Below are 17220 nucleotides of genomic sequence, written 5' to 3'. Positions count from 1 at the left end.
GAAGTCACCCTTGTTTTGAATACATGGAAAAACCTCAACGCACGGAAGCCGTGGTCGACTCAGGTTCCCAGTTTCATTTCTGGAGCGCATGCACCCTCCCTGGGAGTGTCGTAGGGAGCGGCTGAAGGTGGGTCCACAGTGGTGGGTGGGAGCCACAGATCTATAAATAGAAATCTGCAGCTGCACTAACCAAAGTGGACATCACCCGCAGCATAGTTGACCCTGTGTAGGGTCGAGTCCACCGAGGGTGGTGCCCCCAAATGAGCTGGCGCCAACTGGAGACCAATGTCCTGGGGCTGCGTTGGTGTCACCAGAGGGGATGGATGCCTCTGGTGAAGGACACACCAACAGTAGCTGGTGGCACTTGGGGGAACCAGCCTGATTCTGGCACCAGTAGGCACGGACACTTCCGAACCAGCTGGTGCCAGAGGAGGACTCTTCCTCTATCCTGGGAGACCTCGGTACAAGTGGTACCGGGGTTTCACCCGATGTTGTTGACTGGGATGGATTGGCTTTAACCAGCTCGTCCCATTCCACACCATCGAGGCAACAACCAGAGCGTCCACCCTTGAGACTTTCCTGTTCAATCCCAACTTGGACCACCGGTCGACATCGGTCGGAAATGACTGTATGGGCTGGGCCCTATCCAGTGCCAGTGCAGTTAACCCCGAGCAATGCCGAACTGAACCTGGAGTTGGAGCAGGGTTGGTGCTTGATGCCGATGCGGGGACCTGAGGGCTGGACATGAAGGTCCAGCCCAGGGGAGAACTAGGAAGGAGGGAGAGGGGCGTGGGAATTTTTTTTAAATGGGAGAGCAACGTGCCAGAAGGGAAAGAGTTGGTTTAACACCATCTCCAATCATTGGTTGCGCATTTAAATGGATCTGTTATTGACCATCAAATAAAGAAATTAAAAGATGTACAGTTGATACTAAAGAAATGGATGGGACATGGAGGGATGGGCGTGAGGGGTATTTCAGTGTTGCTGTTTCCTCCTTTGTGGTATCTCTGCTGGCATTGATATGATTTTGGTCAGGATATGTGATCCAGTTGTCTTTGTGGTTTTGTTACTCACGACTTTAGTCTGTTGGTAGTTTGATGAAACCGTCCATTTCCTCTCACTCATCTTGACACCAACCGTGTACCTGTGGCAGAAGAAGAAATGACAAAAATCACTGGATTGCAAAAAGGACAACGACGGGCATTTTATCGCTCCCCTCGTATAGTAAACCATATAACCTGTAAAAGGATTTATCAAATTCTCTTTAAAAAGTCAACACCTGGGCCAGCGTCGAGCTGTGTGGGCAGGTACCAAGCTCGGTCAAGGCAGCTCCAGTGGCATTACTGCCCAGGAGTACATTCTTTGAGTCTTAACCCTGAGTTCTCAGTACTGGTGAACACTTTGAGAAACTGATTATTCAGTTGTTCACTCTCCCTGTCATCCTCTCCTCTTATTTAGACCCGTTCATTCAACATCAATCAACGGTTTCAAGAGGGACACTCTTGACTTTTTAGATGGTCGAGCTGAGCTGTCCCACAGACTACCCTACTATCCCCATGTCCAGGACAAGTTGATCAGAACAACCAGCGTGTACTGACCTGGTTTCAGTTTCCAGGATTTGAGCCTTTATATCTGCACAGATTTTGCTGTAACTCACTCTGACTTTCACGGGGAATGATACAAGCTGGAAGTACAGCTCCAAACACAGTTAGTCACAGTCAGTAAATAGTTGTCTACATTTACAGAGCAGGAAGTGAGCATTAAACTCCAGGACTGGGAGGAGCCGGTCAGTGAGGAGCTGAGAGTGGGGCTCAGTAACCATTAGTAACCAGGCTCCGAGACCCAGACTACCTATGAGCAACGCTATGGAAGAACTACCAATAACAAACTGAACTATTCCACCTGACTGTGCATCAATATTACTATATCTGATAAACTGTTTGACGTAATAAAGACTCACTACGCACTTGGTTGCACATAAAGCAAGGCTTTAATCGACTTGTAATGAAACATGGAGGTCTAGTTAGTAGTCACTAGCTTCCTGTTTTCAGATTGTCTCTGGCCAAGTTGGGCCCACGCCCGAGTATTTATACTCCTCAGACGGTGCCCTCAGCTGGCCGTTCAGTAGTACTTCCTGAGTTGCTTCTTGTAGAAGTTGCGATTTATGACACTGTTCATATTGCTCATTATAACTTTCACTAATAATACAAAATAAACAGGTTAAGACATAGAAACATAGAAACATAGAAGATAGGAGCAGGAGTAGGCCATTCGGCCCCTCGAGCCTGCTCCACCATTTAATGAGATCATGGCTGATCATCCAAATTCAGTACCCTGTCCCTGCTTTCTCCCCATATCCCTTGATCCCTTCAGCCTTAAGAAATATATCTAACTCCTTCTTGAATATATTTAATGAATTGGCCTCAACTGCCTTCTGTGGTAGAGAATTCCACAGGTTCACCACTCTCTGGGTGAAGAAATTCCTCCTCATCTCTGTCCTAAATGGCTTACCCCTTATCCTTAGACTATGACCCGTGGTTCTGGACTCCCCCGCCATCGGGAACATCCTTCCTGCATCTAGTCTGTCTAGTCCTGTTAGAATTTTATAAGTTTCAATGAGATCCCCTCTCATTCTTCGAAACTCCAGCGAGTACAAGCCTAATCGACCCAATCTCTCCTCATACGTCATTTCCTGCCATCTCAGAAAGACAAACCTTTCAAAGTTCACAAACTTCTGTCCAAGCCACTGGTTGATGATGTTTCAATTGTTCGTGTTGTCTTCACAAAGCAAAGCTGTTCAGATGTTCGAGCCGACCGCATTCAGTCCTAGACAGAAAAGCCAGTTAGTCAGAGTCAGTGCAGCTCCCTTTCCTTCACTTAAACTTGTTGTATTGCCTCCTGCCTCACATTTATATAGTTTACAAAGCTACAGGAAACTTTCTGGTATCCGGCACGGACGGGACCGACGTGTTGCCGGTTCATCAACAATTCCGGATAACCGAACGCTATAGTTAAAACATACGGAGCTTCTGAGCTCCGTATCTAGCAACAAACCCTGTTGCTTAGCAACAGCCTCAAAACAATCAGTACAGCTTGCAAGCGTCTCTGTAGCTTAGCAACAGCTTCAGTTAGACGATTGCACAGCCAGAAATGAGTAAAAAAAAGTAACTAAAAGTAAAAAAAGTTACCTGAACCGATTCTGAATTTTGCCGGTTAACCAACATTTCCGGTTATTTAGTGGCCGGTTAATCGAAAGTTTCCTGTATTGTGATGTTTCATCTCAGTGTGATGCGCAGTGTGAGGGTGAGGCTTACTCTGTGATGTCACGGTTTGACCCGTCCAATTAAAGTGGCCTCACCTTGAAGCCATATTTGGTAAAAGGGGCCTCACCTTGACACCATATTTGGTAAAAACCTTTGGGCTTTACTTAAGTTACACTGACCTGTTTCGCTAGAAAGCAATAACAGGTTTCCATGTGGTTATGACCCAGAGCACAGTGTGCGTGGGCAATGGGCAGTGATGGGATTGTTTGCCTTCTACCAATTATGTTAAGTAATTGCATACATTTAAAGCAACAGGAGTAGGCCATTCAGCCCCTCGAGCCTGCTCCAGCATTCAATTAGACCATGGCTGCTCTGCACCTCAAATCCATTTACCTGTCTTTGATCGATATCCCTTGATCAACTTAGGAACAGGAGGAGGCCTTTCAGCCCCTCAAGTCTGTCCTGCCATTCAATTCAAGCATGGCTGACCTGTATGTTAACTCCATTTACCCGCCTTGGTTCCACATCCCTTAAAACTCTTGCCTAACAAAAATCTACCAATCTCATTTTTGAAGTTTTCAATTGACCCCCAGCCTCAATAGATATGGGGGGGAGAGAGTTCCACAATTCCGCTATCCTTTGGGAGAAGAAGTGCTTCCTGACATCACATCCCTGACCAGGCTAACTCTAATTTTAAGCTCATGCCCCTTTGTTCTGGTTTTCCCCGCCAGAGGAAATAGTTTTTATCGATCTACCCTACCAACTCTTTGAACATCTTAAACACCTCAATTATATCAATTATAAACACAAATTTTCAGAACCTCTCTGGTCACAGGGGATGTGCCAGAGGACTGGAGAATAGCTAACGTAGTACCATTATTCAAGAAGGGTAGTAGGGATAAACCAAGGGATTACAGGCCAGTGAGCCTAACATCAGTGGTAGGGAAATTATTGGAAAAAATTCTGAGGGACAGAATTGGTCTCCACTTGGAGAGGCAGGGATTAATTAGGGATAGCCAGCATGGCTTTGTCAAGGGAAGATCATGTCTGACCAATTTGATTGAATTTTTCGAGGGGGTGACTAGGTGTGTGGATGAGGGTAATGCAGTGGATGTGGTTTACATGGATTTCAGTAAGGCTTTTGATAAAGTCCCGCATAGGAGACTGGTCAGGAAGGTAAGAGCCCATGGGATCCAGGGTGCCTTGGCACATTGGATCCAAAACTGGCTTAGTGGCAGAAGGCAGAGGGTGATGGTGGAAGGTTGTTTTTGTGACTGGAAGCCTGTGTCCAGTGGGGTACTGCAGGGATCGGTGCTGGGTCCCTTGCTGTTTGTGGTCTACATTAATGATTTGGATGTGAATGTAAAAGGTATGATCAGTAAGTTCACAGATGACACGAAAATTGGTGGGGTGGTAAATAGCGAGGCGGGAAGCCTCAGGCTACAGGATGATATAGATGGGTTGGTCAGATGGGCGGAACAGTGGCAAATGGAATTTAACCCTGAAAAGTGTGAGGTGATGCATTTTGGATGGACTAAAGGCAAGGGAATACACAATGAATGGTAAGACCCTAGGAAAGACAGAGGATCAGAGGGACCTTAGTGTGCATGTACATAGATCCCTGAAGGCAGCAGAACAGGTGGATAAGGTGGTTAAAAAGGCATATGGGATACTTGCCTTCATTAGCCGAGGCATAGAATATAAGAGCAGGGAGGTTATGATGGAGCTGTACAAAATGCTGGTAAGGCCACAGCTGGAGTACTGTGTGCAGTTCTGGTCGCCACACTATAGGAAGGATGTGATTGCTTTGGAGAGGGTGCAGAGGAGATTTACCAGGATGTTACCTGGGCTGGAGCGCTTCAGTTATGAAGAAAGACTGGACAGGCTGGGGTTGTTTTCCTTGGAGCAGAGAAGGCTGAGGGGGGACCTGATTGAGGTATACAAAATTATGAGGAGCATAGATAGGGTGGATAGAAAGGAACTTTTCCCCTTAGTAGAGGGGTCAATAACAAGGGGGCATAGATTCAAGGTAAGGGGCAGGAGGTTTAGAGGGAATTTGAGGAAAAACTTTTTCACCCAGAGGGTGGTTGGAAGCTGGAACTCACTGCCTGAAAGGGTGGTAGAGGCAGGAACCCTCACAACATTCAAGAAGCATTTGGATGAGCACTTGAAATGCCATAGCATACAAGGCTACGGACCAAATGCTGGAAAATGGGATTAGATTAGATAGGGCTTGATGGCCGAGGCATAGAATATAAGAGCAGGGAGGTTATGATGGAGCTGTACAAAACGCTGGTAAGGCCACAGCTGGAGTACTGTGTGCAGTTCTGGTCGCCACACTATAGGAAGGACCTCTTTCTGTGCTGTATAACTCTATGACTCTATGACCGTTTAATATTCTATACTTGAGGAAATCCAAGCCCAGTTTCTGCAACCTGTCCTCATAATTTAGCCCTCTGGCAAGGCTTGGAAGCTAAGCAGAGCCAGGCCTGGTTAGTACCTGGAGGGGTGACCATCAGGGAAGAGCAGGTGCAGAAGGTCACGGAAGGAGCCCCGAGGAGGGGCGGTTGGTGAGAAGGTCACGGAAGGAGGAGCGGCTGGTGAGCAGGCCCGGGCATTGGGCTGAAGATTGTCGGACAGGAGGAATGGTGGAAATGGAATGGCGGCGCGCACCGACGCAGCGGCTTTGCTTCTCCCAGTCATGGGAGCTTGCAAGATCACATTTCGTTGTTCATGTACTTGTGCAATGACAATAAAGTTGAATTATTATTATTATTATTACATACAAGATCCAGAGACACTCCCTTGTCCATGTTACTGACCTCCTCCGAAAGGTTATTAGATCAGTCAGACATGACCGGCCCTTCACAAATCCATGCTGACTCTCATTGACTACCTTTGAGCAATGGCATGGGAGGTCTACCAATGATAAGTGGTTGTCTACATTTACAGATCAGGGAGTGAGCACCAAAATCAAGGACTGGGAGGAGCCGGTCAACGGTGAGGAGCTGAGAGTGGGGGTCAGTAAATATCAGTAACCAAGCTCCCGGCCCCAGACTACCTGTGAGCAACGTCATGGAAGATCTACCAATAACAATGAACTATTCCACCCGACTGTGCACCAATATTACTATATCTGTTAAACTGTTCATATTGCTCGCTGCGACTTTCACTAATAATACACGATCAACAGGTTAAGACAAACCTTTCCAAGTTTACCAGCTTCTGTCCAATCTGCTGGTTGATGATGTTTTCATTGTTCATGTTCCCTTCACAAAGCAAAGAACATAAGAACATAAGACGCAGGAACAGGAGTAGGCCATTCAGCCCCTTGAGCCTGCTCCGCCATTCAATAAGATCATGGCTGATCTAATCTTGGCCTTAACTCCACTTCCCTGCCCACTCCCCATAACCCTTGACTCCCTTACAATTCAAAAATCTGTCTATCTCCACCTTAAATATATTCAATGACCCAGCCTCCACAGCTCTCTGGGGAAGAGAATTCCAAAGATTCACGACCCTCTGAGAGAAGAAATTCCTCCTCATTTCCGATTTAAAAGGGTGCACCCTTATTCTGAAATTATGCCCCCTAGTTCTAGATTCCTCCATGAGGGGAAACATCCTCTCTGCATCTACCCTGTCAAGCCCCTTCAGAATCATATGTTTCAATAAGATCCCCTCTCATTCTTCTAAACTCCAATGAGTATAGGCACAACCTGCTCAACCTTTCTTCATAAGACACCCCCTCCTTCATAGAAACATAGAAGATAGGAGCAGGAGTGGGCCATTCGGCCCCTCGAGCCTGCTCCGCCATTCAATGAGATCATGGCTGATCATCCAAATTCAGTATCCTGTCCCTGCCTTCTCCCCATATCCCTTGATCCCTTTAGCCTTAAGAAATATATCTAACTCTTTCTTGAATATATTTAATGAATAGGCCTCAACTGCCTTCTGTGGTAGAGAATTCCACAGGTTCACCATTCTCTGGGTGAAGAAATTCCTCCTCATCGCAGTCCTAAATGGCTTACCCCTTATCCTTAGACTGTGACCCCTGGTTCTGGACTCCCCGACCATCGGGAACATCCTTCCTGCATCTAGTCTGCCTCGTCCTGTTAGAATTTTATAAGTTTCAATGAGATCCCCTCTCATTCTTCTAAACTCCAGCGAGTATGAGCCCAATCGACCCAATTATATTTGTAATTAATAGTGTTTGATTCAATTTCTTTAGTATTACCTTGTGCTTTTCTGTCCTATCCCTTATTTCTAAGGACTAAACTCACTCACAGTGTCAGCTGCCAACTCCAGCTCCTGCCCACGGTAACTACAACTGATGAATTGTAACCAGGGGCTAAAATCTGTCTCCAGGTGACATCACAAAGGAGCCAGGAGCCAATCACACAGCAGTCAGCGCAGGCCCCGCCTACTGGTGGTATGACAGGGTCACATGGCCAGGCTCTGCTCCTGGTGCAGTCTCACTGGACTGGAGCACAGGTTGCAGCATCTGCCCATTAGTGTTACGGCCCTATCTCCGAACCCAGCTCTCGCCTAACGATGTCCCAGGCAGGGAGCACAGCCTCCCATCATTAGTCTTCACGAATCCTGTCTCCCGACCTCGTAATGTGAAATCTTACTATCCAATGCCCGCCCCACCACTCGTCCACCTCTTCCTTCATCGAACCGAAGATTTGGCCAGCTGATTGCAGCAGGATGCGGTAAAGAGATGTTCTGCTACTAATGGAGGAAAATGTCCCGAGGGTGCATTTAGATAGATGAGTGGGGTACCGCAAGAATCGGTGCTTGGGCCTCAGCTATTCTACATCAATGATTTGGATGAGGGGACTAAATGTAACATTTATAAATTTGCTGATGATACAAAGCTAGTTGGCAGTGGCAGTTGTGAAGAGGATGTGAAAAAGCTTCAAGGGGATCTCGACAAGCTCAGCGAGTGGGCGAGAACATGGCAGATGGAATATAATGTGGGTAAATGTGAAGTTATCCACTTTGGTAGAAAAAACAGAAAGGCAGAGCATTTGTTAAATGGTGAAAGATTGGTGAATGCAGATGCTCAAAGGAACCTGGGTGTCCTTGTACATGAGTCACTGAAAGTGAATGTGCAGGTGCAGCAAACCATTAGGAAGGTAAATGCTGTGCTGGTCTTCATTACAAGAGGATTTGAATACAGGAGTAAAGAAGTCTTACTCCAATTATATAAGGTCTTGGTGAGACCACACCTGGAGTACTCCATACAATTTTGGTTTCCTTACCTAAGGAAGGATATACTTGCCATAGAGGGAGTGCAACAAAGGTTCATGAGATTGATTCCTGGGATGGCGCGACTGTCGTATGAGAAGAGATTGAGTAAACTAGGCCTGTATTCTCTTGGATTCAGAAGAATGAGAGGGGATCTCATTGAAGCATACAAAATTATTACAGGGCTTGATAGGGTGAATGCTGGGAGAATGTTTCCCTTAGCTGGAGAGTCTAGAACCTGGGGCAATAGACTCAAGATAAAGGGTAGGACATTCAGGACTGAGATGAGAAGAAATTTCTTCACACAGAGGGTGGTGAATCTTTGGAATTCTCTACCCCAGAGGACGGTGGAGGCTCAGTCATTGGGTATATTCAAAACAGAAATCAATAGATTTCTGACTAGTAAGGGCATCAAGGGATATGGCGATAGGGCCAGTGAATGGAGTTGAGGTAGAAGATCAGCCATGATCTCACTGAATGGCGGAGCAGGCTCGAATGGCCGACTCCTGCTCCTATTTCTTATGTTCTTATGTTCTTAAGCCTTCGTCTTCCACATCACCTCAAACTCTGCCTTCTCACAACTTGATTTTGTCCCACTACCTGGTCACTCACTGAGGCTGAACCTGACTGTTCACAAACTTAGCTTTTGACCCCATATCCTTTCCATTACAAATACAAGTTCCTTCCACCCACATCACATTACCCGCCTCCTGCATCACATTACCCGCCTCCACTCCTATCTCTGCCCATCTGCTGCTGAAATCCTCCTTCGTTCCTTTGTCACCTTTAGACTCGATTGTTTCAATGTTCCCCTGGCCGGCCTCCTTCCCTCTGCCCTCTGTATACTTCAGCTGATTTGAAAGTCTGCTGCATGTAACCTCTCTTCTCAGATATCACTCGTGTGCTCGCTCACCTACAGTGGCTCACGGTCGTCAAATGCCTTCCATTTAAAATTCTCATCCTCCTGTTTAAATCCCTTCTTGGCCTCGCCCCTCCCTATATATTCTGAAGCGCTGCAAACCTCCCGCAACTCTGGCCTCTTGTACACCCACCCCTTCATCCTACCATTGGTGGCCAAGTGTCCAGTTGCCTTAGGTCCCAGGCTCTGTAATTCATTCGTTATAATCCTCCCCCTCTCCAACTTTAGCTCCTCCTTAAAACTCTAGCTTTTACTCAGCCTACTACCATTTACTTCTTAGACTTGTAAGGGGTTTTCTTGCTAGGTCTCTCTCTCTGGTGAGACCTCTCTCAGTTTTGCACAGTAATTTACTGAGTGGTTCGACCCACTCACCCCTTAGGTTCTGTACACTGGACTTTGAGGCAGGAACTACAATGCAGAGAATACTCTGTGGACCAAGTTTAATGAAAAGGAAGTGAAATTTTATTGCATAAAGGAAAAATTGAATGTAAGTCAAAATAAGGTGCATGGGAGGGAAAAACAAATCATAATACAATACTAACCAATATACCCACAGGCATATCATACTTTACAAGGTTCATCATGAAATAGGGAAACACACGGAACATCGAGGGACAACAACTCATTGTTAATTATCCCCCAAAATGCCCACCCCCTAAACCTAGCTAGATTAGATTTTGAGGGGCCAGAAACATGCTCACCAGTCCCAGTTAGAAAACAGAGGTTTTGAAGTCTGCGTTTTGGTCCTCTCAGGCGTCCTGTCTCCACGTGGTCAGCAGAACGCAGCGGGCTGCGACACACTCTTTCCTCCCTCGAGGTAATGGACTCAGACAGGCTGGATGTTAGCAGGCCTGGACGTCGGCGTGGAGAGAGACCAACTGTTTGACCATTTTCATATAGGTTTCTTCTTGGAGGGTCGCCGTCTTTTCATCTCATCAAAAATGGCCCGGGGTTTGTCGATGATCTCCCGATAGCTACCCCGGGTCTGGGCGCTGACTCGATCTTCCCTCTCGAACCTCTCTCTCCAACTTCGAACTCAAACTCGATCCTCTGAACCCGATCCTCTCCTTGATCGTCTCAGCTTGAACCTCTGTACTCGATCGTCTTCCGATTCTCTGACCTCCTGATAGCTACCCCGGGTCTCCAATTATACTTCTCATCGAGGCCCTTATCTCCCACCATATCAAGGTTAGTCTTTGTTTAAACTTTTGGCGGGCTTGTAGCACAGAGGGGTAGTCATTGTGTTTAAAGTACTTTCGGGATGGCCGGTAACTGCCATCTCTGGTCTGGAATGACCTTGTATTGTCTTTAATGGGTCTTGATGTCCCCCTTTGAACTTGAGGCTGTTTCCCTTTGTCTGGGTAAACATTTTGATGGCCTTTATCTACAGGCCGATCTGATTGGATCTGCATCCAATCCATATGTATGGGGTTCTGTCTGGTTTCACATTCTCCGAAATTGCATTCCAGAACTTACTGTGGGCTGAATCCACAAAAGCTGTCTGTGGACTGCAGGAACCATTTTAAAATGTCCCAAAAAGCTGGTCACGGGTTCCGGCAGCCATTTTGTGTGCCCCTTTTTCTGGGCTTCTTTTAAAACAGTCTTTAAAAATTAAGGCCTTTTCTGCCAATAGACCCTTATAGGACAATGTTCAATTTTGCAAATCCTGCAGACTTTGTATTAATTCCTGGGAGATGTGCGTCGCTAGCAAGGCCAGCCTTTATTGTCCATTGTGGTTGCCCATGAGAAGGTGGTGCTGAGCAGCCTTCTTCAACCGCTGCAGTCTGTGTGGTGAAGGTGCTCCCACAGTGCTGTTAGGTAGGGAGTTACAGCATTTTGACCTGGAGACGATGAAGGAAAGGCGATAAATGTCCAAATCAGGATCCTGCAGAACTTGGAGCTGATGGTGTTCCATGCACCTGTTGCCCTTGTGGTGGCAGTGGCCTCGGGTTTGGGAGGTGCTGCTGAAGAAGCCTTGGCGAGTTGGCGCAGTGCATCTTGTAGATGGTACACACTGCAGCCACGGTACCCCAGTGGTGGATGCTTAAGCTGGCAGATGGGCTGTCGATCAAGCGTATTTCTTTGTCCTGGATTGTGTGGAGCTTCTTGTTGCAGCTTCCCTCATCCAGACAAGTGGAGAGTTTTCCATCACAGGCCTCAGTTTTGCCTTGCAGGTGGTAGAGAAGCATCTGCGGGACTAGGAGGTGTGCCACTCGCCACAGAATACCCAACCTCTGGCCTTCTTGATTAGCCATGGCATTTATGTTGCTGGACAATGATAATGCCATTCAGTGCCAAAGGAGATAGTTGTATGCTCTTGTTGTATATGGTCTTTGCCTGGCACTTGTGTGGCGCGAATGTCACTTGTCAGTTGTTCGCCGAAGCCTGGATATTGTCCAGGTCTTACTGCCTGCGGGCATGGAATGTCTCATTATCTGAGGAATTGCAAATGGAACTGAACACAGTGCAATCATCAATGAACTGCCCTACTCCTTACCTTATGATGGAGGGAAGGTCACTGACAAAGCAGATGAAGATGGTTCGTCCTAGACGCTGCCCAGAGGAATAGGCTTGCCAGGCAAAGTTGCAGCCCATGGAATAAAAGGGTCAGTGGCAGCACGGATATGAAATTGGCTAAGTGATGGGAAACAGGGAGTAGTGGTGAATGGTTGTGTTTCGGACTGGAGGAAGGTATACAGAGGTGTTCCCCAGGGGATGGTACTAGGATCACTGCTTTTTTTGATGTATTTTAATGACTTAGACTTGGGTGTCCAAGGCACAATATCAAAATTTGCAGATGACACAAAATCTGGAAGTATAGTGAACAGTGAGGAGGATAGTGATAGACTTCAAGAGGACATAGAGAGGCTGGTGGAATGGGCGGACACGTGGCAAATGAAATTTAACTCAGAAAAGTGCAAAGTGATTCATTTTGGTTGGAAGAACGAGCGGAGGCAATATAAAGAGTGCAGGAACAGAGACCTGGGGGTATATGTGCACAAATCGTTGAATTTGTGAGGGCAGGTTGAGAAAGTGGTTAAAAAAGCATACGGGATCCTGGGCTTCATAAATAGAAGCAATGGGATTGATTTTAACTGAGCCGTGCAGCGGGCTTGGAGGTGTGCGGAGGGTTAAAAGTGCAAAACCGGCGGGCGGTAGCCCCCCCCGCCTGGTTCCCGACTCCCCCCGCCCGGTTTCCGACTCCGAGCCATTTTTACTCAGGCGTGTCTGATGGTCCCGAATCCGACCCGCATCCAACAGGCGGGACTGGTCTTTAAGGCCCTTAATCACCACTAAATGGCCTCTATAATCCCATTTTAACAGTCCCTTGCAATTCTAACACTTTTCCCATGTAAAACATGCTTGGTGGGAATCATGCCTGTGAAACCTGGCGGTAGCACAATTGGATTGCTGACTATCAGCTGCAGATCAACCATTAAAGAAGAGATTTGATCAGCCATCATTTGCAGGTGGCAGGACTTTGTTGTCTCAGGCCTGGGGCAACTTTTACCAGGCTTAACCACACCTGTGGAAGGTTGGAGCCTCACACACATCTCCAGTGGGAAACCCCTCTCACCACCTTCACTCAGCGCTTCCTCAACGGAGGCATATGCCAGAAGCATGGGAGCCATTTTTTTCCTTCCCTTCTGGGCATTAGAGGAGCTCGAGCACCAGGCGTGGCAGCAGCAGAGCCAGGAACAACAGCAGCACAAGCAACAGCAGCAGCAGCAGGAGCGACAGGCTGCTACTCACCCACCTGAGGCAGCACAGGCCAGAAGGCGCCAGCGCGCGACCACATTGCTGCCCAGGATGCAAGGGACACAAGATTTGCTTAGCATGGACAATCAAAATCTTTTGTCTCGCACTTTCTTACCAGAGCATCGACAATGGACAAGAACCTGCGGTTTCCTGTCACCCTGACCACCATACTGACAATTGCAAGTCACCCTAAGCCCTCATTGTAGAAGTCCCATTTGCGAAATGACACACGCCACAACTGCAACAGTTTGCCATCAGAATTTTTTTATCAAAACAAGCAACTGATGGCATTTCAAAAATAAACACAACATGACACTCAAGTGATTACCCTTGTGACTACTTGTGCATTATCTTCCTCTTACGCGTGCTCCTATGTGGTGCTTCCCCTGTGGCTTCAGCAGATGTGGAGGCCCCTTGCTCATTTTCTTGCTGCTCCTGTCTCGACACCTTTGGCGGGCGTCTTCTGGGGTGGCGAGCCTGTGAGGGCTCGTCAACAGTCTGCTGCTCCTGCGGCTGTGCAGGGGTTGAGACGCCGATCTCAGTTGGGTGTGGGCTCTGGTGGGGCTCTGACCGAGGGCTCTGCAGTGGCTTGGAAGTGTGAGCGCTTGGAGAGGAGCCCCCACTTCCTTGATGTCTGCCACCAACTTCCCTCTCATGTGTCAGCTCCCCCTCAGCACTTGGAACTGGCTTGAGAGCACTTTGCTGCACATCATGGGGGCCACGGGGACCCGTATCTGCACTGGCAGTCCTACTCAGAAGGACTTCCATGAAGGTCTGGTTTCTCTGTTCAATAGCTGACCATCGCTCCTCCAGAGATGTCAGTCTATTCTGAACACTCACCATGTTTTCTACATTCTGGCGACTTAGCTCCTCCATGGCCGTAGCCATCCTCTCGTCTACTGTAGCCACCCTTTCCACGGAGGTTGCCATTCTTTCCGTGGTGATGCGTTAATGCGCCAATGACTCCACAGAGGCTCTGCTCATGTTCGCTATGGACTCCTCCATTCGCTCCACAATCGCAGTGACCTGGAGACAAACCCTGCCAGAGACTCCTGCATCTGTTCCTGGAGTTCCAGCACCGCTGATCTTGTGGATGGACCCAGAGGCAGAGGGTCGACATGCAGCTGAGCCAAACTGGCAGAGTCCTGCGCCCTCCGACAAGGACTCTCCACTGCTGTCCCTGTCTCTACAATCTGCTGATGCTCACTTATGAGCTGTGATACACCAGGTGACAACACTGCTCTATATCCCGAAGGTCCCACCAAGGTGTGAGTGTCTGCGCTGGTGCTGGGTGCGGTGAATTCTGCTGACACTGTGCCCTCAGAGGTTGCAGCTTCCTCTGAGGAGTCTGGAAGCTCAGGCTCTTCCTCCTGGACAGTGGGGATGGGGGCTCTCAATGGTCCTGTGGGGGAGTAAAGGAAAGAGTTAGAGATGTGAGGTCAAGGTTACATGCACATTGCATATTGCAGATGATCATAAGTCCATCTGTTAGAGCTTCAGAATCATTATCAGCGCCTCATGCAATGTCAATGAGAGAGATGTAAAAGTATTCTGTCACCAGCTTGGTGTGATGCACCCGTCTGTCCATCCCCAACTTGCGCATCTTCTTCCACTCTGACTATTTCCAGGATGGCCTCCTCCCAGGGGGTGAGCTGGGCTACTGATGGTGGCCCTCCTCCTGTCCTGGCTCTTTCCCTTTTATTGTGAGCTCTCTTTTCTTGCAATGAGGGAGACAAGTGGAGTTTGAGTGAGAATGAAGGAGTGAGTGTAGAGATTCCATAGCATAGATACTTAAAAGGAGACAAAGATGGAGTGAGGTGGCAAGACCAAGGGCCTTCCCTGTGTGTTGTCAGTTGTTTTCATAGCATCACAGTGATAGGGAGTGTGAGGGCTGCATAGTTGAATAGTTAGGTGAATGTGAGCATAGAGAGAAAGGGAATGGGTAAGGGTGCATGGATGTCTGTGTCAAGTGGGATGTGGAGGAAGAGATTGCTAAAGCTGAGTGCTGGTGAGGAAAGGCAATGGGGATCAGATTGAGGGTGATGGGAAATGCATACTCACTTTTCCAGTACGAAGGTCATGAAATCTCTTTCTGCACTTTATCCAGGTTCTACGGGTAACCGTTGAGTCAGAAGGCTGTAGGGTTGAAATAAAGAGTAGATTGCCTTTCAAAAGCTAGGCTTTATTAACCTTAAAAAACCAGCAAGTACATGTTGAGCACCCAGTCTCAACCAAACTGTAGAAAACTGAATTTAAGATGGCCACCACAGGTCACATGGAATCAACTAACCAATAAGTTTACAGCATATATCTCAAGGCAGGAAAACAGGCAACCAATTACAATGCTTCTTATAAAACAAGAATAATCACCACATTCACCCCTCCTTTTAAAATATACTTCAGCCTAGGTAGCCTTTACAGTTTACAATTAGTTATTTATGACTAGAGCAATACATGTATAATGCCTTCAACAATTTTAAAATTTTACTATTAAATTATTAATTATTTTAAAAGTCCATTTTTAATCGGTCGACCGGATATCTTGTTCGTGTCGACCTTCTTAGCCTTGGTGGAGTTCCTTGCCCTCCCACACCAGGAGACACAGAAATATCTTCTGCAGGGAAGCTATCAATATCCCGATTATCAACGGTTTCCGGATTGGAAGTCCCATTAGAAGGTAGACTGGAAGGGTCATGAACATCCATCGGGGGCAGACTAAGAGAATTGTAAGTGTCTGCAATAGGATTGGAAATGTTCGTAGTATCTGTGACGACATCAACATTATCTGAATTATGGCTATTGTTAATGTCCTCAGGAGAGGGCTGGCCACCACAAGGAGCTAAGGCCTAGAAATTGGGTTCTGGTCTTGCCAGGGCTGCAGCGCCAGAAAGTTTGCGCCAGTGGTAATGCGGCAGCGCCCGACGAAAATTCGGGTGCGCCGGGCCCAGACGACGGCGGGCGCTAAAAGCCTCCTTTAGCGCCTCAAAACGGGCGTGAACTTGGGTTTCCCGGTGCTAATCCCCCGCTGCGGCACCCGATGCGGTGCGGCAGGCGGGGGAACTGCAGGCCTCCTCCTCCTGTTAAGGAGGAGCTGCCTGCAGCCGACAACTGTCCGGCGGATTGACCCGACATCTGAGCCCGGCACCTCGGGGAAGTGCCGGGCTCGCATGAGACACTGATCAGGGCCGCGGGGGGGGAATGCAGGAGTCCGGGAAGGGAGGTGCGGGCAGGCGGCCGCCGGGAACGCGGCCGGCCGCCGCTCCACCTTTATGCGCCGGCGCACACTGGGGGAAGACTCTGTTGCCTGGGCCTGGGGCCGGGTTACCACGGCAACCGGGATGCTGCGCACACCGATGACGTCATCGGTGCCGGCGCAGCGCTACCGGTCTACCGCCGCGGAAGGGCCCCAGGCAATTTAGGAACCGGCGCCAATTGCAGCGCTAGGCCCTCTAGCGCCGCAAAATCGGTGCTAAGGGCACTGAATTTCTAGGCCTAAGTCTTTAACTGAAACCGTACTTTCTTTCCCATCTTGGAATCGAATGTGAGCATATTGAGAATTTGCCTCCAATAGCTCCACCTCCTCCACTAAAGGATCATACTTTGACAGTCTAACATGGCGTCGGAGCAGCACAGGTCCCTGCATAGTAAGCCATGAAGGTACCGAATATCCCGTAGTGGATCTCCGCAGATAGTTGACGAGCCTTTCATGGGGGGTCACATTAGTAGCCGCTGAAAGCAATGATCTAATGGAATGCAGGGCATCAGGCAGTACCATTTCCCACTGTGTATTCTTAAGGTTCCGGGATGTCAAAGCCAAAATAACTGCCTTCCAGATCACCCCATTGTATCGTTCGCAATGTCCATTACCCTGGGGATTATACGGGGTAGCTCTGCTAGTCGAAATTCCCCGACTCTGGAGGTATTCCTTCAACTGGGAAGACATAAAAGAACTTCCCTGATCCGAATGGATATACGCAGGCATCCCAAAGATGACAAAAAGTTGAGTCAGACATTTAATAACTGTAGCAG

General features: G+C 48.0%; 1 long non-coding RNA gene across 1 annotated transcript; it reads right to left on the bottom strand.

Moving 5' to 3' along the window:
- Positions 1–1976: 1976 nt before the first annotated feature.
- LOC147120873 (uncharacterized) lies at positions 1977–6547 on the bottom strand. The gene is made up of 3 exons (XR_015075358.1): positions 6469–6547; positions 2715–2826; positions 1977–2198 (listed from the first exon to the last, which is right to left on the bottom strand). It is a non-coding gene; the product is annotated as an uncharacterized LOC147120873 (long non-coding RNA).
- Between the last annotated feature and the right edge of the window lie 10673 nt (positions 6548–17220).

Source organism: Somniosus microcephalus, chromosome 3 (assembly GCF_052327205.1).
Source record: "Somniosus microcephalus isolate GS21.2 chromosome 3, FLI_Smic_1.0, whole genome shotgun sequence".
Classification (NCBI taxonomy): domain Eukaryota; kingdom Metazoa; phylum Chordata; class Chondrichthyes; order Squaliformes; family Somniosidae; genus Somniosus; species Somniosus microcephalus.
This window is presented reverse-complemented; position numbering and strand designations above follow the sequence as displayed.